Here is an 18,755-nt window from a genome sequence, read left to right on the forward strand (position 1 = left end):
AAGAGCCTGCATAAGGACCTGCCTACATTTCATCCATATCCCCATATAACTTTTCTATCCACATACCCATACAAATGTCTTTCAATTAATAGTTATAGAAACTACAGCATAGAAACAGGCCCTTCAGCCCAACTAGTCCATTTAAACTGTGTAGTGCCTTTGACCTACACCTGGATCATAGCCCTCCATACACCTACCACTGACGTACCTATCCAAACTTCTCTTTCAATGTTGAAATCAAGCTCATATGCTCCACTTGTGCTGGCAGCTCATTCCACACTCACATCACCATCTGAGTTTCCCCTCACTTTCCCCTGAAACTTTTCAACTTCCACCGTTTACCTGTGACCTCAGGTTGTTTTCCCACTGAATCGCAGTGAAAAAAAGCTGCTTGCATTTACCCTATCTACATCCCTCGTAATTTTCTATATCAAATCTCTGCTTGATCTTCTATGTTCTAGGGAATAAATTCTAATCTATTCAATCCTCCCTTATAATTCAGATAGTCCAGTCCCAACAACACCCTTGTAAATATTATGTGTATTTTTTTCAATCTTATTTACATTTTTCCTGTAGGTTGGTGACCAAAACTGCACATAATACTCCAAATTAGGCCTCACCAACATCTCATGCAACATCAACATAACATTCCAACTCCTGTACTCAGTACTTTGATTTATGAGGGCCAATGTGCCAAAAGCTTTCTTTACGATGCTATCGACCTGTGATGTCACTTTCAATGAATTATGGACCATTATTCCCAGATCCCTTTGTTCTATTGCACTCCTCAGTTCCCATGTCATTCACTGGGTAAGACCTACCCTTGCTGATCCTCCCAAAGTGCTTCACCTGACTCTTATCTGCATTAAATTTCATCTGACATTTTTCAGCCCATTTTTTCCAGCTAGTCCAGATCTATACAGCTGTGTGTATAGGACCCTGGTCAGACCCCACTTTGAGTACTGTGCTCAGTTTAAGTCACCTCACTACAGAAAGGATGTGGAAGCCATAGAAAGGGTGCTGAGGAGATTAACAAGGATGTTGCCTGGATTGGGGAGCATGCCTTACGAGAATAGGTTGAGTGAACTTGGCCTTTTCTCCTTAGAGCTACAGAGGATGAGAGGTGACCTAATAGAGGTGTATAAGATGATGAGAGCCATTGATCGTGTGGATAATCAAAGGCTTTTTCCCAGGGCTGAAATGGCTATCACGAGAGGGCACAGTTTTAAGGTGCTTGGAAGTAGGTACAGAGGAGATGTCGGGTAATTTTTTTACGCAGAGTGGTGAGTACGTGGAATGGACTGCTAGCGATGGTGGTGGAGGTGGATATGATAGGGTCTTGGAGCTTAGAAAGATAGAGGGCTATGGGTAACCCTAGGTAAATTCTAAAGTAAGTACATGCTCGGTACAGCATTGTGGGCTGAAGGGCCTGTATTGTGCTGTAGCTTTTCTATGATTCTATGTTTCTATCTGGCTGCAAGCTCTGATAGTTTTCCTTGCTGTCCACTACAGTCACAATCTCAGGGTGTCATCCACAAATTTGCTAATCCAGTTAACCACATTATCATCCAGGTCGTTGATATAGATGACAAACAACAATGGACCCAGCACTAATCCCTGCGGTACTCCACTAGTCACAGGCCTCCAGATACTATTGTATCTCCCTCAACTACTTTCTCTGGAAGTTCATTCTATATATGCAACACCCTCTGCATGAGGTCCTAGCCTGCCTAACTTCTCCCCATAACTCAGTCTTTTGATTCCTGGCAACATTCTCATAAAGTTTCTTTGTATCCTTTCCAACTTAATGGTATTGTTTCTACAACAGTGTGACCAATACTGTAAATGATATTCCAGGTGCAGACTCAACAACTTCTTGTACAACTCCTATACTCAGTGCATTCACTGATGAAGGCCTAACACCTTCTTCACCATCCTGTGATACCAGTTTCAGCAACCAATAAGACCATAAGACCATACAACAGAGGAGCAGAATTAGGCCATTCAGCCTATCGAGTCCACTCTGCCATTTATCATGGCTAATCCCCGATCCCATTCAAACCCATACATCTGCCTTCTCACCATATCCCTTGATGCCCTGACCAATCTGAAAGCTATCAATTTCCACTTTATCATACATTTCCCAATACTGTATTCCATCTGCCACTTTTTTGACCCATCTTCCAATTTGTCCTATTCCTGCTGCAATTGCATTGCTTCCTCAACACTACCTCCCCCTCCCCCATCTTTGTATCATCCCCACAAGCTTTTTCACAAAGCCATCAATTCTTTTAGCTAAATCATTAATAAACAACATGAAAAATAGTGCTCTCAATACTGACCCCTGAGGAATACCACTAGTCACTGGCAGCCAACCAGAAAAGGCCCCTTTTATTCCCACTCATTACCTCCTGCCTGTCAGCCATTCCTCTATCCATGCCAGTATCTCTCCTGTAACATCATAGGAGATGATAGCCCACAATCATAGCCCACAATGCTGTACCGAGCATGTACTTACTTTAGAATTTACCTAGGATTACCCATAGCCCTCTATCTTTCTAAGCTCCAAGACCTATCTTGTTAAGCCGCCTCATGTGCGGCACCTTATCAAATGCTTTCTGAAAATCCAAGTAAATGACATTCACTGCCTTTCCTTTGTCCAACCTGCTTGTTGCTTCCTTGAAGACTCTAACAGATTTGTCAGGCACAATTTCCTTTGACAGAAACCATGATGACTTTGATTATTTTATCATTAGTCTCCAAGTACTCCGAAACCTCATTCTTGATAATGGACTTCCACACTTTCCCAACCACTGAGGTTAGGCTAACTGGCCTATAATTTATAGGAAGAAGCTCTGTTGATGTTTCAGCCCGAGACCCTTCATCAGGACTTCGTCTGTATTTCCCTTTATTCCATTGTGGTACTGATCATGTGAGTTATGTTTCTTCTTCTCAAATTTCAGTATGAATTCAACCATACTATGAACAGTGGCTCCTAGGGGTTTCTTTACATTAAGTTCCCTAATAAGATCTGAGTTATTTCACAACACCCAATCTAATATAGTCTTTCCTTGAGTAGGCTCAAGCACAAGCAGCCCTAATCTTGCAGGTATTCAACAGATTTCCTCTTGCATCTGACACCAACCATATTTTCCAATTCTCTTGCATATTGAAGACCACCATTACAATTGTGTCATTACCCTTATTCCATGCCTTTTCCAGCTCCCTTTGCAACTATTTGGAGGCCTACATATGATTCCCATAATGGTTTCTTTTCACCCTTGCATTTTCTTAACTCCACCCACAGAGTTTCAACATTCTCTGACCCTATGTCACCTCTTTCTAAAGATATAATTCCATCTCTTACCAACAGAGCCACACCACCACGTATAGCTTTTTGCCTGTCCTTTTGATACAAAGTATATTCTTTGCTGTCAAACTCCCAACTATGGTCTTCTTTCAGCCACAACTCAGAGATGGCCACAACATCATACTGACCAATCTCTAATTGTGCCACGAGTTCGTCCACCTTATTCCAAATGCTATGTGTGTTTAAATACAGAACTTCAGTCTTACATTCTTTACCCATATGAATTTTGACTCTGTGGTACAACTTAACTCTTTGCCATGTCTACAGTTGTACTCAATCATTGGCTTGTCCTTCCTTACATATTACATCATCTATTTGCAAACCTGCTGCCTCATCCTCAGCTCTATCATACTGGTTCCCATCCCCCTGCCATATTAATTTAAACCACTCCCAGCAGCTCTAGAAAACTTGCCTGTAAGGATGTTGGTCCCTCTCGGAATCAAGTACAACCCATCCCTTTTGTACAGGTCACACCTGCCCCAGAAAAAGTCCTGATGATCCAGAAATCTGAATCCTTGCCCCCTGCTCCAATTCTTCAGCCACACATTTATCTGCTACCTCATTTTATTCTTATCCTCACTGTAGCATGGCACAGGCAACAATCCTGAGATTACTACCCTTGAAGTCCTGCTTATTAGCTTCCTTCCTAACTCCCTGTATTCTGTTTTCAGAACCCCCTCCCTTTTTCTACCGATGTCATTGATACCAATATGTACCACAACTTCTGGCTGCTCACCCTCCCTTTTCAGGATATTGTTGACGCTTTCAGAAACATCACAGACCCTGTACCTGGGAGGCAAACTACTATCTGTGTTTCCTTTTTGTGTCCAGTGAATCACTTGTCTGCTTCCCTAACTATAGAGACCCTATTACTACTGTACCATTCACAGAATGTCTTGCCTTGGCTTGACTTCACAAATTGGAACACCTTATACTTAACTGGATTTGCCAATCCTCACTTACAAAGCCAATCACAATCCGTCTGCAATTTTTGAAAACTTTCTTGATTATCAAGATATCACCTGTTTTACTATTGTCCACAAAATTAGTAATTAGTGCCTGTTTGAAGAATTATAAGAGATTTTTCAGACATAACTTCCCTGCAGTGTTATATTGGCTAATCCTAATTAAACACTGTCTATCCAAATGCTGGTAGAAGTTGTCCCTTAGAACCCCCTCAAGTAACTTCCCTCCTATCAATGTCAGGGTGACCAGTCTGTAGAATAGATCCTGACTTGTTGTTGGTGGCCTTCTTAACTAATTATGCATTAGCCATTCTCCAGTCTTCTGGAATTTCACCTGAGGCAAGAGATGAAGTAAATATCTCTCACGAGCATCTTCAGTTTCTTCCCTAGCTTCACACAAGGTCTGAGGATCTTCACTCAGTCAGGCCATGGGGATTTACCTGCTCCTTGGTAATTTGTATAAGGCCCAAGACATTATTTTTCATTTTCACTATTTGCTTAGCATCCATTAACTTTTTTTATTTATTTAGAGACACAGTGCGAAGCAGGTCCTTCCAGCCCTTCAAGTTGCACCACACAGCAACCCATCAATCATGGATCACAGCAATCCAGCCTAATCACGGAACAACTTGCAATGACCAATTAAACTACAAACCAATACATCTTTGATTGTGGAGGAAACTGGAGCACCCGGAGGAAACCCACGTGCACATAGGAACAAACATACAAACTTTCTTCCAGAGGATGCTGGAATTGAACTCCAAACTCTGACGCCCTGAGCTTTAATATTGTCGCGCTAACTGCTACACTACCGTGGGGTCCCACATGTTCTCCACAGTCAAACCTGATGAGAAGTACTTAATAATAATTCTCCCTCATTCTCCTTGGTTCCATGCACAGCCATACTGATCCATTGCAAATTTCTATAGGGATAAGGTGGAGAGCATTCTGACTGGTTGGTACCGCAGCTCCAATGCACAGTATTGCAAGAGGCTGCAGAATGGTGTAGACTCAGCCAGCACCATCACGGGCACAACCCTGATCACCACTGAGGACATTTTTAAGACATGGTGCCTCAAGAGGTGGCATCTATCATTAAGTAAATCCACCATCTGACATAGCTCTCTTCGCATTTCTCCCTCTACAAGAGCCTGAAAACCCACACTCAATAATTCAGAAACGGTTTCTTCCCCTTCACCACCAAATTTCCCGCACATCTGCCCTCACCCATCCGCCCGCCACCCCACCAGCCTCCGGGTCCAATGTATAATTCTCCATAACTTCCGCCTCCTCCAATGGAATCCCACTACCAAGCACATCTTTCCCTCCCCCCATCTTTCTGCTTTTCGCAGGGATCGCTCCCTATGCAACTCCCTTGTCTACTTGTCCCCCCCATCCCTTCCCACCAATCTCCCTCCCAGCACTTATCCTTGTAAGCGGAACAAGTGCTACACCTGCCCTTACACTTCCTCCCTCACCACCATTCAGGGCCCCAGACACTCCTTCCAGGTGAGGCGACACTTCACCTGTGAGTTGGCTGGTGTGGTATACTGCGTCCGGTGCTCCCGGGTGGCCTTTTATATATTGGTGAGACCCGACACAGACTGGCAGACCTGTCAAAATGTGTTCATTTTGCTGAACACCTATGCTCTGTCCGCCAGAGAAAGCAGGATCTCCCAGTGGCCACACATTTTAATTCCACATCCCATTCCCATTCTGATATGTCTATCCATGGCCTCCTCTATTGTCAAGATGAAGCCACACCCAGGTTGGAGGAACAACACCTTATATTCCGTCTGGGTAGCCTCCAACCTGATGGCATGAACATTGATTTCTCTAACTTCCATTAATGTCCCTCCTCCCCTTCTTACCTCATCCCTGATATATTTACTTCCCCCCCTCTTTTTTTTCTCTCTGCCCATTCTCCATCTCCCTGTGGTTCTTGCCTCCCCCTTTCTTTCTCCCTAGGCCTCCCATCCCACGATCCTTTCCCTTCTCCAGCTCGGTATCCCTTTTGCCAATCACCTTTCCAGCTCTCAGCTTCACCCCACCCTCTCTGGTCTTCTCCTATCATTTCGCATTTCTCCCTCCCCCTCCTACTTTTAAATCTCTATCTTTCTATTCAGTTAGTCCTGACGAAGGGTCTCGGCCCGAAACGTCAGCAGTGCTTCTTCCTATAGATGCTGCTTGGCCTGCTGCGTTCCACAAGCATTTTGTGACAATATTCCAAGTGTGGGTCTGACCAGTGCTTCAGCATTATCTCTTTGTTTTTATATTTTAGCCCTATTAAAAGAAATGTCATCATTGCATTTGCCTTCTTTACCACAGCCTCAACCTGTAAATTAATCTTCTGGGATTTTTGCGTGAGGACTCCTAAGTCCATCTGCACCTCCAATGTTTGAATTTTCTCCCATTTCAATAAGAGTCTGCACAATTGCTCCTTTTACCAAAATGCATTATCAAACATTTTCCAACACTGTATTCCATCCGGCACTTTTTGCCCATTATCCCTCTGCCTCTATCGACTGAAACATCTGAACCCTGGAACACTAAGCTGCCAGTCCTGCCCCTCCTGTAGCCAAGTTTCACTAATGGCTACAATGTCATAATTCCATGTGTCAATCCATGCCCTCAGCTCGTCAGCCTTCCCTATAATACTCCTCGCATTGAAGTAGACACACCTCAGAAGATTATTACCACCACACACAACCCTTCTATTTGTGACTTTGCATGAACCTTTAACATAATTTATTTTCACCCCCGCTCCACTATCTACTCTGGCACTCTGGTTCCCACCCCCCTGTAAATCTAGTTTAAACCCCGCCCCCCAATAGCACTAAAAAACCTCCGTGCAAGGATATTGGTCCCCTTGTAGTTCAGGTGTGACCCATCTCTCTTGTACAGGTCCCACCTGCCCCAGAAGAGGTCTGAATTATCCTGAAATCTGAAACCCTGCCCCCGAGACCAGGTCCTCAGCCACGCGTTCATCCTCCAGAGCATCCTACTCTTACCCTCACTGGCACGTGGCACAGGTAGCAATCCTGAGATTACCACCTTCGAGATCCTGCTTTTTAACTTTCTACCAAGCTCTCTATACTCACTCTTCAGGACCTCCTCACTCTTTCTTCCTACGTCATTGGTACCGATGTGTACCATGACATCTGGCTGCTCACCATCCCATTTTGGAATGCTGTACACGTGATCAGAGTCATCCCTGACCCTGGCACCCGGGAGGCAACAAACCATCCGGGAGTTTCTGTCACGACCACAAAACCTCCTGTCTGTACCTCTAACTATCGAGTCCCCTATCACTACCACTCTCCTCTTCTTCCACCCTCCCTTCTGCACTGCAGAACCAGACTCAGTGCCAGAGATCCAGCTGCCGCAGCTTGTCCCAGGTAAGTCATCCTCCCCAACAGTATCCAAATCGGTATACTTGTTGTTGAGTGGAATGGCCACAGAGGAACCCTGCTCTGCCTGCCCTTTCCCCTTCCCTTGTCTGACAGTAACTTGATTACCTGTGCACTGCTCCTTTGCCGTGATTACCTCCCTGAAACTACTATCTATAAACTCCTTATTCAATTTTCAGTAACCTTCATCTACAGAATATGCAACCTCTTCCAAGAAGCCCAACAGATTGTTCATTTGGAATTTGTTGCTGCAAGTGGCTGTGGAAGCCAAGTCATTGGGTGTATTTAAGGCAGAGATAGATAGGTTCTTGATTAGCCAGGACATCAGAGGATATGGGGTGAAGGCAGGGGAGTGGGGATGACTGGAAGAATTGGATCAGCCCATGATTGAATGGTAGAGCAGACTCGATGGGCCAAATGGCCAACTTCTTCTCTTATTTTCTCTTTCACTTTAACCAAGAAAGGGATGGTCACTCTGATAGAACTGCACAATAGTTAAACAGTCACAGGGTCATACAGCATGAAAATAGGTCCTTTGGCTCAACTCGTCCATGCTAGCTTGACTGAGCTAGATCGATCTGCCTGTATTTGGCCAATAGCTCTCTAAATCACTCCTATCCACGTACTCATCCTAAACATTACTAATATGCCCACTTCAACCATTATTTCTCACACTCATTTCAAACACATAATCCTTTGTATGAAGAAGTTGTCTCTGATGTCCCTCTTAAATCACTGTCCTATGCCCTCTTCTTTTCCCCTTTCTGGGAAAAAATGTTGTGCTTTCACCCTTTCTATGTTCCTCATAATCTTATTTACCTCCCATTGCTAGTCAGGGAAAATGTTACAGCAGTGCTCAGGCAGGACAGAATAGAGGGCTTGACTACTGAGGCCATATGGGTGGAGCTGAGAAACAGGAAAGGTATGACCACATTAATGGGGTTGTATTATAGACCACCTAATAGTCAGCCAGAATTGGAGGAGCAAATCCGCAGAGAGATAACATACAACTGCAGGAAACATAAAGTTGTGATAGTAGGGGATTTTAATTTTTCACATATTGATTGAGACTCCCATACTGTTAAAGGTCTAGATGGGTTAGAGTTTGTAAAGTGTGTTCAGGAAAGTTTTCTAAATCAATATATAGAGGTATCAGCGAGAGACGATGCAATATTAGATCTCCTATTAGGAAACGAGTTAGGACACGTGACGTAAGTGTGTTCAGGGGAACACTTTGGTTCTAGTGATCATAACACCATTAGTTTCAACTTGATCATGGATAAAGATAGATCTGGTCCTTGAATTGAGGTTCTAAACTGGAAAAAGACCAAATTTGAAGAAATAAGAAAGGATCTAAAAAGCGTGGATTGGGACAGGTTGTTCTCTGTCAAGGATGTGATTGGTAAGTGGGAGGCCTTCAAAGGAGAAATTTTGAGAGTGCAGAGTTTGTATGTTCCTGTCAGGATTAAAGGCAAAGTGAATAAGAATAAGGAACCTTGGTTCTCGATGGATATTGGAACTTTGATAAAGAAAAAGAGAGAGATGTATGACATGTATAAGAAACGGGGAGCAAATAAGGTGGTTGAGGAGTATAAAAAGTGCAAAAGCATACTTAAAAAGGAAATCAGGAGGGCTAAAAGAAGACATGAGGTAGCTTTGATAATCCAAAGAGCTTCTACATGTATATTAAGATCATTACTAATGCCTCCATGATCTCTTAAGCCACCTCTTTCAGAATCCTGAGTTATACACCGTCTGGTCCAGCTGACTTATCTACCTTCATATCTTTCAGTTTACCAAGAATCTTCTCCCTAGTAATAACAGAAGGAGATTACCAGCGAGAAAGTTCTTTGGAAACCTTCTGATTCCTGACTTGAAGTCTAATGGATAAGCAGGGATTGCAGTGAAGAAGCCTGAGCAGTGACCTTATAAAAGCTTATAAAGCCATTAAGGGTATATTAAGGTAGATGGTTGCACTATTTTTCCCAGAGTAAGTGAGTCTAGAATGAGATGACTCATGTTTAAGGTGAGATGGGATAGATTGGAAGGGTTAATTTTTCAGACAGAATATGGAATGGAATGAACTGACAGAGGAGGTGGAAAAGATGGTACAACTTTGAAATTACTTTTGGATAAGTAAATGGACAGGAACAGGCCAGATGTTGACAAATGAGATCAGCTCAAGAAGGCACCTTGTTTGGCATGAATGAGCTGGGCTGAAGGGTCTCTTTGCATGCAATCTTACTCTATAGGCAACTTGGATGAAGACAGCAAATGTTCAGACCACATTTTTTAAAATCAGGTCACTTGGCTATCCTTCACCTAGCTGCATACAGGCAGAGACTGAAAAGCAAGGCTCCAGAGACTATGACAACTAAGAGATGGCCGTGAGAGGCAGAGGAACAATTACAGTTTTGCTTTGAGTCAGTGGACTGTGCCATGTTCAAGCACTCATCTGTGGATCTGGATGAATATACCAGGGTTGTAACAGACTTTATTAATGTCTGTTGATGAGAGTGTCTCTACTGAATTGATCAGTCTTCCCCAATCAGAAGCACTGACTGAACAATGAGGGTCAGACCAAGGTCATTCAAGACTGGAGAATGCTACAAGAGATACAGGTATGATCTCCAGAAAGCCATTTCACAGGCAAAGTGGAGATTCCAGATCAAACTGGAATCAACAAGGGATGCTGGACTGCTGTGGCACGGTTCGAATGCTGTAACCTCCTACTAAGTTAAATCAAGTGACATAGGGGGCAGGAGAGCTTTGATTCCAGGTGACCTCAGTGTCTTGTATGCCTGCTTTGACCATCAGAATATGAGGATCCATTGTGAATCCCCACATCGCCCACTGATCCTTTGATTTCAGTATTTGAAGCTGATGTGTGGGCTACCTTCAGAAGGGTGAGTCCAAGGAAAGCGTCCAAACCGGACAGGATACCTGGCCATGTCCTAAAGACCTATACTGACCAACCGGCTGTGTTCACCGAGATCTTCAACCTCTCGCTTCAGCATTGCACGGGTACCTCCTGTTTTACGCAGGCCTCAATTATACCAGTGTCCAAGAGAGTATGGTGACCTGCCTCAGTGACTATCACCCAGTCACCCTTACATCCACAGTGATGAAATGTTTTGAGAGGCTGGTCATGAAGCATGTCAGCTCCTGCCTGAGAGGTGACTTGGATCCACTCCATTTTGACTACCTGAGCAACAGGTTTACAGTAGATGCCATCTCATTGGCTCTTCACACTACCCCTGAAACATCTGGAATGCATACATTTGGATGCTCTTTATCAACTACAGCTTGGCATTTAATACCATTATCCCTTCAAAACTAACCAATAAGCTCCAAGATTTTGGCCTCAATACCTCTAGTGCAATTGGATCCCAGTCAGTGAATCACAATCAGTAGACCCTAGTCAGTTCAGGTTGGTAAAAACATCTCCATGATCTCCATCAACACAGGTGTACAACAAGGCTGTGTGCTTATCCCCCTGCTGTACTCGCTTTACACCTATGACTGTGAAGCACAACTCCAAACCATATTCGTTTGTTGATCATATCAAATATTATGATGAATCAGCATACAGGAGGGAGGTTGAAAATTTGGCTGAGTGGTATCATAACAACAACCTCTCACTCAATGTCAGCAAGACCAAAGTCAGTAGACTTCTGGAGAGGGAAACCAGAAGTCTATGTGCTAGTCCTCATCAGAGGATCAGAGGTGGAGAGGGTCAGCAACTTTAAATTCCTGGGTGTCATTATTTCAGTGGACTTACCCCAGATCCAGCATATAAATGTAATTGCAAAGGAAATACGATAGTGCCTCCTATTTGGCATTTTGACAAATTTCTCAATGTGTGGTGGAGAGTGTATTGATTGGCTGCATCACAGCCTGGTATGGAAATAACAATGCTTTTGAATGGAAAATCCTGCAAAAGGTAGTGGAATTGGTCCACTACATCATTGGTAAAGCCCTCCCAACCATTTAGAGTAGCATATCTACATGAAACGCTGTCGCAGAAAAATAGTGCCTGTCATCAGAGATTCCCTCCACCCAGGCCATGCTCTTTTCTTGCTGCTGCCATTAGGTGGAAGGTATAAGAGCCTCAGGATTTGAACCTTTGATTTGAATCAGGAACAGTTACTACCCCTCAACCATCAGGTTCTTGAACTAAAGGGAATAACCACACTCACTTGCACATCTATTGAAATGTTCCCAGAACCAATGATCTCACTTTAAGGTCTCTTTATCTCGTTATTTCATGCTCTGGTTATTTATTGCTGTTTATTTACATTTACATTTGCACAGCTTGTTGTCTTCTGCACTCTAATTGATCTTTCATTGATCCTGTTATAATTACTGTTCTATAGATTTGCGGAGTATGCCTGCGGGAAAGTAAATTTCAAGGTTGTATGTGGTGACATATATATATTCTGATAATAAAATTTACTTTGAACTTTTGATAGGCAGGACAGTAAGTTGCATAGGCCAGAAGGAAGTTGGACAGGTATATAGGTGAGTTCAGTGAGGAGGCTGGAAATGGAAAAGAATGTGGACAACAGGAAACTGCCCATTTTAGCAGGAAAAATAACATTATCCAAAGACTGCTGAGCACTGGGGTGCAGAGGTTTAGGGGCTGTCACAATTCACAGATGACTGTTCCACAGGCCAGCAGCTGTGTGGTATTGTTTATTGTTAGAGGATTGAAGACATAGTAATGAGCCTGTGTTTCAGTTAAGTCGATTACACAGAATTTAACACAGGACAGGCCCATCAGCCACGATGTTGTGCCGATCTTTTAATCTACACTAAGATCAATCTAACCCATCCCTCCTGCAAAGCCCTCAATTTTTCTATCATCCATATGCCTTTCTAAGACTTTCTTAAATGCCACTAATGTATCTGCTGCTACCACCATTCCTGGTGGGGCATACAACATACCCAACATGCTCTGTGTAAAGTACTTAACTCTGACTTCCCCTTATATGTTCCTCCAGTCACACTAAAATTATGTCCTCTTGTATTAGCCAATTTACTCTGGGAAAAATCTCTGCTCAATTTATGCCTCTTATCATAAGATAAAGAAGAATTAGGCCATTTGGTTCATCAAGTCAGCTCTATCAGTTCATCCTGGCTGATCCATTTTCCCTCTCAGCCCCAACTTCCTGCCTTTTCCCCAAATCCTTTCATGCCTCCACAGCCAGCTGTGGCAACAAATTCCACAGATTTACCATCTCTGGCTCAAGAAATTCCTCCTTGTCTCTGTTCTAAAAGGACACCTCTCTATTCTGAGGCTGTGTCTTCTGTTCTTAGACTCCCTCTCCATATGACACATCCTCTCCACATCCACTCTATCGAGGTCCTTCAATATTCGATAGGTTTCAATGAGGTCACCACTTATACTTCTGAATTCCAGTGAGTAGAGGCCCAAGGCCATCAAATGCTCTACATGTGACAAAGCACACCTCAAGTGACAAGTACATCCATAATCATGTACACCTAGCAGTGTTACTGGTGAGATTTGAGATAGGGAGAGTGTGGTCTCCCTATCTGAGGAGTAATGTAGTGTGTTAGAAACCGTTTAAAGCTTCACTGGACTAATAGCTGAAATGGGGAGATTGAACATGGTAGTCTAAGGGGAAAGAACCCTCTCCTGCTCCAGGCCTGTGATTTTGTATGTTTCAAGTTGTTGTGAAGCTTTGTACATGGAGAGGTCACAGTAACTGCTTTGTGAGAATATTTCATGAGTTCTCCCATCCCCCAGCATCAATGTGTTTGATCATTGCTCGCTCTTGTTCCTAATCCCCTCCTTTACATCTGGCCGAAGACTGTCTTCTATTGTCTATTGTCCATTACTGAATCATCCCACGGGCACAGTCCAATGTGCAACAGAGCAAGACTCAGCTGTGCCTTCTTGCTCAGCCACTCCTCCATGCACCCTGTCCTGTTATCCCTCTCACCACACTGTCACTCTTCCCTCAGTCACTCCAGACCACTCTCACCCCTCCCTGGTACTCTCAGCATCTTCTCTCTCTCTCCCTCTCTCTCCCCCTCTCACAGAAACACACACATTCTCTCTCACCCACTCTCCCTTGCACTCACCCTCTATACCCCTCTGGCCCCTCTGTCATGCTTCCTTCCCCCCTCACCCTCTTAACCATCCCTCACCCTCTTTCAACCCTTGCTCACTCTCTCTCCTCCTCCTTAATCCTTCTTCACCTGCTCCCACCTGCTCTCCTTTCTCTCCTCCTCCCTCACTCTCTCTCACCCTCCCTCTAGCCTCTCCCCCTCCCTCTAGCCTCTCCCCCTCCTATACCTCTCACATCTATCACCACCTCTCACCTTCACTCACCCTCAACCATTCTGTCCCCTCCCTTCCCCTCTCTCACCCTGTATCACCCCTCACCCATCTCACCCTCCCTCCCTCACTCTCATTCTATCCCATCCCTCTCTCACTTTTGCTCACCCTTTGTCCTCACTCCCCTTCCTCAACCACTCTCTCTCATCTTTCCTCACCCACCCTCACTCTCTTTCATCCCCTCTCACCCCTCTTAACCATCTCTCACTCTTACTATCCCCTCTCTCACCCCTCACCCTCTGTGGCACCTCTTCTACCTCCTCATCCTCCCTCAGCCTTTCTTTCCCCTCCCATCCCCTTGCTCACCCTCTTGATCCCCTCTGCCACCATCTCTTCCCTTCTCTTCCCCTCCTTCATCTTTTTGCTCCCCTCTCTCTCCCCCCTCTCACACTTCCTCACCCTCCCTCATTCACTCTGAATCTCTCTTTCTCTCACCTTCATCCACCCTCTCTCTCTCTCTCACCATTTCCCACCCTCCCTCAGCTTTTCTTTCCCCTCCCTTCACTGCTCTCACCTTCTCAATCCCGTCACCATTTCTCCCCTTCTCTTCCTCTCTAACCTTCTTGCTCCTATCTCTCCTCTCACTCACCCTCTCTCCCCTATCACCCACTCTTCCCCCTCACCTCTCACTCTTCCACATACTTCCTCACCCTCCCTCACCTCTCTCTCACACCATTCTTCACACTCTCTCGATGTCCCTCAACCTCTGTCTCCCCTCCCTTCCCCTCTCTCACCCTCTCTCACCTTCTCACACCCTCCCTTACCCTAACTCAGCTCTATCTCTTCTCTCTCCCTTCTATCACCTTCCCTCACCCTCCCTCACTCTCTACCATTCTCCCTTACCCCTTCTTCCCTCTCTCAACCTCCCACCCTTCCTTTCTCACCAACCCTCACCCAAACTCACCCTCCTTCAAACTCCTTCTCTCCTCATCTCTCACCCTCCTCAACCTCTCTCTCATCTCCTTCCCATCTGTCATCCTCTCCCACCCTTCTCTCTCTCTCACAGCCCCCTCTGCATCTCTCTACCCCTCCCTGTACCCCTCTCTCTGCCTTTCTCTAAGCCTGCGACAGACCCTCTCACAACCTTTTTCTCAGCCCCTCTCTCACTGTCTCTTATACACTTTTCTTAGTACTTGAAATGTCCACTGGCCTCTGTTTCCATTTTCCTGCCTATTCCATTTTCTCTCCCTTCCCTCTCGCTTACAAAGAGTTAAATTGTACCGCAGAGGCAAAATTCAAAAGGGCGAAGAATGCAAGACTGAAGATGCTGTTTTTAAATGCACTTACCATTTGGAATAAGGTGGATGAACTTGTGGTGTGATTAGAGATTGGTCAGTATGCCACTGTGGGCATCACTGAGTCATTGGTAAAAGGCCATAGTTGGAAGCTGAACATTGAAGGATATACTTTGTATCGAAAGGACAGGCAGGAAGGCATAGGCGGTGGTGTGGCTCTGTTGGTAAGAGATAAAATTACATCTTTAGGACATAGGGTCAGAGAATGTTGAATCTTTGTGGGTGGAGTTAAGAAACTACAATGGTATAAAAAACTATCATGGAATCATATATTGGCCTCCAAATTGTAGCCAAGATGTGGGGTTGAGATTGCAAAGGGAGTTGGAAACGGCATATAATAAGGGTAATGTCACAATTGTAAAGGGGGACTTCAATATGCAAGGCATTGGGAAAATCAGGTGGATGTCAGATTGTAAGAGAGAGAATTGGTTGAGTGCCTATGAGATGGCTTTTTAGAGCAGCTTGTACTTGAGCCTACTTGGGGAAAAGCTATATTAGATTTGTTGTTGTGTAATAACCCTGATCTTATTAGGGAGCTTAGTGTAAAGGAACCCTTAGGAGGCAGTGATCATAATATGATTGAATTCATACTGCAATGAGAGGGAGAAGCATAACTCACATGTATTAGTATAGCAATGGAACAAAGGGAATTACAGAGGCATGAGAGAGGAGCTTGCCAAGCTGGATTGGAGGAGGATACGGTCAGGATGATGGCACAGCAGAGATGGCTGAAGTTTCTGGGAATAGTTCACAAGGCACAGGATAGATGTGTCCCACAGAGGAAGAAGTTCTCAAATGGCAGGGGTAGGCAACCATGGCTGACAAAAGAAGTTAAGGAATGCATAAAAACCAAGGCAAGGGCATGTAAGGTATCAAAAGTGAATGGGAAGTTGTATGATTGGGGAGCTTTTAAAATCCAACAAAAGACAACTAAAAAAGCTATAAGAAAGGAAAAGATGAAATAGGAGGACAGACTAGCCAATAATATAAAGCAGGGAACCAAAAGTTTTTCAGTTATGCAAAGAGTAAAAGGGAGGTGAGAGTTGATATTGGACCACTGGAGAATGATGTTGGTGAGGTCGTAATGGGGAACAAAGAAATGGCAGATGAACTTAATGGGTACTTTGCATCTGCCTTCACTGTAGAAGACACTAGCAATCTGCCAAAGGTCAGTGAGCAGGAGTGAGTCCCATTACTATTACAAAGGAAAGACTGGTAGACTAAGGTAGATAAGTCACCTGGGCCAGGTGGATTACATCCCAGAGTCCTGAGAGGTTGCTTAAGAGGTAACAGATTGTTCAAGAATTACTTGATTCTGGCATGGTCTTGGAGGACAGGAAAATTGCAACTGTCACACCACTCTTTAAGAAGGGAGGAAGGCAAAAGAAAGGAAATTATAGGCCATTTAGCCTAACCTCAGTGGGTAGGAGATTGTTGGAGTCTATTATTGTGGATGAGGTTTCAAGGTACTTGGAGACTAATGATAAAATAAGTCAAAGTCAGCATGGTTTCTGTAAAGGGAAATCTTGCCTGACAAATCTGTTAGAGTTCTTCGAGGAAGTAGCCAGCAGGGTGGACAAATGAGAAGCAGTGGATGTCATTTACTTCGATTTGCAGAAGGCATTTGATAAGGTGCCACACACAAGGCTGCTAAAAAAGATAAATTCTTCCAGCGTTATAAGTAAGATACTGGCATAGATAGAGGAATGGCTGACAGGCAGGAGGCAGTAAGTGGGAATAAAGGGGGCCTTTTCTTGTTGGCTGCCAGTGACTAGTGGTGTTCCTCAGTGGTCAGTATTGGGACTGCTACTTTTCACATTGTCAATGATTTAGATAATCAAATTAATGCTTTGCAGCAAAGTTTGTGGTTGATACGAACATAGGCGGAAGGGTAGGTAGTGCTGAGGAAGCAACGTGGTTGCAGCTGGACTTGGACAAATCGGAAGAATGGGCAAAAATGTGGCAGATGGAATACAGTGTTGGGAAATGTATGATAAAGTATTTTGGTAAAAGGAACAATCGTGCGGACTATTATCTAAATGCCTTATGAGCCTCTTCTCCCCTCTAACTATTGTCACCATATATTTTCTGTACTATGGTGTACTATGGTGAACCATATGCACTATTCCTAACTGTAGTCTAACTAATGTTTTGAATGCCTGCAATATGGCATGCCAGCTCTTATATTGAAAAATTCTACCTATCAGTCAAGGATACAAATTGCCTTCTTGAATGATGTATCCACCTATGCCATTATTGGAAAGCTCTGAACTTGCATCCCAAGGTCTCTCTGTAAATTAAATTTCCTGTATATTTCCTACCAGAATTTGACTTCCCAATTGCATGACCTCACATTTGTCTAGATTAAGTTCCATCTCTTATAGCTTTTCCCAGGTTTCCAACTAATTCATGTATCAGTTGATGCACTTCTTCACTCTGACTACATCAACCTTCCTGTTGTCTACAAACACACTAATCAGAACCACATTCTTATCCAATTCAATTATACATATGACGAACAACAAAATTCCCACAACTAATCCTTGTGAAACATCACTGGTTACAGACTTCCAGTCAGATACACACCCATCCACCCCTACCCTCTGCCTCCATCATCCAGACAGTGGTGCCAACACCCTTCAGATCCCTTATACCTTAACCTTCACATGGCACCATATTGAAAACCTGTCTCAAGTCCAAGTAAACTATTTCTAGGTCGATTTTCTTTGTCACCATCTCAAAAAAATCACAAAGCCACAATGATTCATCCTAATCAGTACTCCTCTTCTGTCTCTCAGATTCTTCTCTAACAGCTTCCTCACCACTGATGTAATATTCTTCACCTTATGGCTCACCCGCTTCTTAATTAGGAAAGCAGTTAATTGGAGTAAAGGGAAATATGAAGCAATCAGGCAGGAACTTGGAAGCATAAATCGGGAACAAACATTCTCAGGGAAATGTACAGCAGAAATGTGGCAAATGTTCAGGGATATTTGCGTGGCGTTCTGCATAGGTACGTTCCAATGAGACAGGGAAAGGATGGTAGGGTACGGGAACCATGGTGTACAAAGGCTGTTGAAAATCTAGTCAAGAAGAAAAGAAAAGCTTACAAAAGATTTTAAAAAACTAGGTAATGGTAGAGATCTTGAAGATTATAAGGCTAGCAGGAAAGAACTTAAGAATGAAATTAGGAGAGCCAAAAGGGGCCATGAGAAGTTCTTGGCAAGCAGAATTAAAGAAAGCCCCAAGGCATTCTACATTTATGTGAAGAACAAGAGGATATAACATGAGAAAATGGGACCAATCAAGTGTAACAATGGAAAAGTGTGTATGGAACTGGAAGAGATAGCT

At 43.9% G+C, this 18,755-nt stretch overlaps 1 long non-coding RNA gene across 1 annotated transcript in view; it reads right to left on the minus strand.

Annotated features, from left to right (window-relative positions):
* LOC132380912 (uncharacterized) overlaps positions 1-18,755 on the minus strand; it is a 57,959-nt gene that overhangs the window by 1,534 nt on the left and 37,670 nt on the right. The window contains exon 2 of the long non-coding RNA XR_009507876.1: positions 15,397-15,562. This is a non-coding gene — a long non-coding RNA (uncharacterized LOC132380912). The remainder of the gene's footprint in view (positions 1-15,396; positions 15,563-18,755) is intronic.

The sequence above is a fragment of the Hypanus sabinus genome, chromosome 25, assembly GCF_030144855.1.
Source record: "Hypanus sabinus isolate sHypSab1 chromosome 25, sHypSab1.hap1, whole genome shotgun sequence".
NCBI classification, from domain to species: Eukaryota; Metazoa; Chordata; class Chondrichthyes; order Myliobatiformes; family Dasyatidae; genus Hypanus; species Hypanus sabinus.